Below are 3942 nucleotides of genomic sequence, written 5' to 3' on the forward strand. Positions count from 1 at the left end.
ATTTGTTAATTTTTCTTCATCACCAAGCATTCTAGTTAACTCTCTTTACTGTTGACTCCTAGCTTTGGCCCTATCCTAGTAATGAGAAATACATACTTTAACTTCAGAAAAACACCTAAGTTGAGGGTGGCTATTGTAGGACTATTAACTGCCTAATAAAAAGTTTTTCTAGAATTTGAATTTGAGCATTTGGCCCTAGTTTATTAAGACAATGTGCACCTTAACTTATGGCATCAGCCTAAGTTGAGAATGGCTGCTTCTTGTGTGTGTATATATATATATACATACATATATATTTATATAAAGGGTTTTATCATGGTAAGACATGAATGAATGAGTAAAGGGTAAGTGAGCTAGCAAAGCAATGGCCTTGGTAAGAAGAATTTGAAGGCAAAGAGAGATAAAGCCTAGTTCTTAGTCACTTTTTCCCAAAATTCCTTCCTAACCTAGCCTGATACCTCATTACTAGCTTATAAAAGGCCTTCTTTAACTTGGAACTCAGTTATAAGGGGGGTGTTTGATGATAAAGGAAAGCTTATAAGCGCAAGTTCTATGTTGGTTAATTCTTTGATAAGTGAGAGGGTTTTGATTTGTATCCATAAAATATACTAAGTGGTGTATCTCCTTATCGGTGATAGCAACTTGATTCATACTCAAGTTTGCTGATCTCGATAGATTCTTGTATCTATGTTATGTAGATGAATTTAATTTGGAATAATGCCAGTTATGGACTACGATATGTTAAACCATATAAGTTGGATGGCAAATGGATGGTTGTGTTAGAATTGGTTCAGTAGTAAGGGCTCGTCATTGTATTGTTCATATTTGCAATTTGGTGCTGAGTTTCTTGAGGACAAACAATTATCTTAAGTTGAGGGTGTTGATATTCTGGCTTCTGATGGAACATTTTTCATTTTTTTCTTGGGAAAATTGCATATTTTCAATTATTCAAGGTTGGATTTAATGCTGGTTTTTAGTGTTTCTGGGTAAGGAGATAGCTGAAGGAAAAGACTCAAAAAAGTAGTAGAAACACATTTCTGACGGTCAAAATAGTGGAACATCAGTCTTATGATAGACCACCAACTCAACCGTCAGATCCAAACAGATTCCAAGACTTCAGAAGACTCCACGACGTCCCATGTGGTGAACCGTCAGTCTTGCGATGGACCACCACTTTAGCTGTCAGTGCAAGACAGAACCAGGCATCCTGAAATACTCAGCGACGACCAACATAGTGGACCGTCGGTCTTGTGATAGACCACCACTTAGGCCATCAGGACTATCCAAAACTTGACTCTCAAGGATTATCAGCAATGGTCAAAATGGTAGACTGTCAGTCTTGCGATGGACCACCACTTTGGCAGTCAGTCTTATCCAGAACGTGACTCTCCAGGATCAGCAGCGATGACCCAAATGGTGGATGATCAACCTTGTGATGGACCACCACTTTGGCCATCATTTTGGATGTGAGTTTTATAATTTCGAATTTTAAATCCTTTTTGAGTGGGAAAATATAAATACCCAGTTTTAGGTTTTAATAGATATCTCTTATCTTTTATTTAGGGTTTTCCATACTGAAAATACATTGTTACATAGTTTTTCTTTATGATTCATTAGATATTTGTTGATCTAGATTCCTTTATCATATTTTCTCTTGAAGATTGAAGAACAACAATTATGACTTTTGTATTCAAAATTTGAATTAATTTATGAATAACACAATTGTTTCTTCTCTTTCTAGGGTGGAAATGTGTGGCTAAGCTCCCATAACTAGGGTTATGGGAGCCTTGATGTGAAAAGCTGATTCTGGGTTATGAATCTAGTATATTCCCATGAGTAGTTGATATTGCATAAACTCTTCTTCACTCTAATGACTTTTCTTGGTTTCAAACTTGAAAAGTGAGCCCAAGAACAACACTTGTTCAAATAGAAAAGTGCTTGTTGGGAAAAGAAAGGGTTTACATAAATCTAAAGGCTTTAACCTTTTCATAGAGGGTAGATTTCTTAACCGGATCAACTCATGTGAGATTATAGTTGAATTAATACTATGTTCCTTATGTTTGAAAGAATTAAGGGATAAGTTACATATTTTGGTTGAGAAACTAATGGGTAAACCATAGAATTCAATTACTCTTATGATAAGAATTGTTCATTGGGGATCCAAAATAGTTCACAACCCTAGCTTCTTAAGCATTTTGGTAACCATAAATCTAGTTTGACTTCTCTTATTGAATTACTATTATCAATATAACCTATTGTTGGATTACTTTCTGTAACAAACATTTGAATACAGATGATAAATCAAAACCCCCTCTTTATTTAATAAATAGTCTAATAACAACCACAATACTTAATGAGCGCAGTATTCCCTGTGGGATTCGACACCCAAACTAATTGGGTTATATATTTGACAATGCCCACTTACACTTTTTAACGAGAGTGGTAATTTGGGCATATCAAGGGTCAACTTATGAGTACCCGCTACTCCAACTAGATTCATTATGGGAAGAGAACTAAGAGGTTTAGGACATGAAATCTTGGAGTTATAGTGCATCTCCCCCTTGGGATATTATGACCCTCGAAGAATGCTGACTTGGCTGAGATACTGAGGAAAATTAAGGCGATGTATAAGGTACCTACGAATTGAATCGTGACTGGATATTTGGGATCTAAAACTGAGACATGATATATCTACTGTGCAGAACACACACTACCTAATTGTTCCATCTTGGAATAATTTAATTCACGAGACATTCGGACAGAGCGACTAGATAGAAAGGTAGAAACCAAATCACATGAACTTGTCTGTCTGACTAGTAACACTGAATTACTAGCTTTACGAACTAACTCATACCAAAAAATTATTCTGAACTATACTCTCCACCTTAGTATGACACTTTACTTGGGATTACTAAAAAATATTCACATGGGTACTGCACATGAATACATAAGCATACTAACTTATCTGATTAACTGGATAACTGATAGCTGAATACTGGGTATGTACGATTGAACTACACTTAGTCTAAATAATGGGACTTAAACTGTAGAGTGTCATGTACACGAGGTAAGGACTGATTGGGTAACATGAGATAACTGGGCATGAATTTGTGAATTTTTTTTTTGTATTATTTGAGAATGCAGGACCAAGCATATAACGTGATTCTAAAATATTCTATAAACTAAGGTACTGAAACACTTCTAACTGAGTAAATGATAATTGTATGCTATGGTCGAGCAAACCTAAAACTGAACTGAGCTTCTAATCTAATCACTGGACCGATACTGGTACTATAACTAAGATTGTAACTGAGATTACGATTTAGATGTTAACTGGGACTGAACACGCTATAAGGCATGAGTGCAGAAGTCATGAGCTGCATGACCTGAGTTTGGAGTTTCCACATTCATGGAACATTATTCGTACTACTAAGTGAACTCGAATTCCTCATACTAAGAACTGGAAACACAATTTATTTTATTGATAGTGCATAAATATAAGCTGTGTTTATGGAGATGATACGTAAAACATGCGTAGGTATCATGATAACTCAAGTACAAAACTTTGAACTGAGGTAAAGTTGGGTTGGGCATCATTCCTACCCATTACTTTTCTACACATACTAATATAACTACTAAAGTCTGGAAGCCTGAATTCCTGAGATATCATAATCGAATAGTTCCTGTATATCCATCGAGCTATGATAGACCGACCCACCGGGTTTTGTTAATATCTTGTCTAACCTTAAATTTAACTGCTATAAAAGAAGTTACAAAAGATCGAGCAACTCCTGGATCTTATGAGACATACATGTAAATGGGAGATCTATGACGTACCAGTGACTGTATCAGGGGAACTTTCCCGATATTTCCTGGACTGAAGTGCATAAAACCTATTTGGGCACTATCCACTGGCGGCACTAAAAGTGGCAGCTTGCTGAT

The sequence above is a fragment of the Capsicum annuum genome, chromosome 10 (genome assembly GCF_002878395.1).
Source record: "Capsicum annuum cultivar UCD-10X-F1 chromosome 10, UCD10Xv1.1, whole genome shotgun sequence".
NCBI lineage: Eukaryota > Viridiplantae > Streptophyta > Magnoliopsida > Solanales > Solanaceae > Capsicum > Capsicum annuum.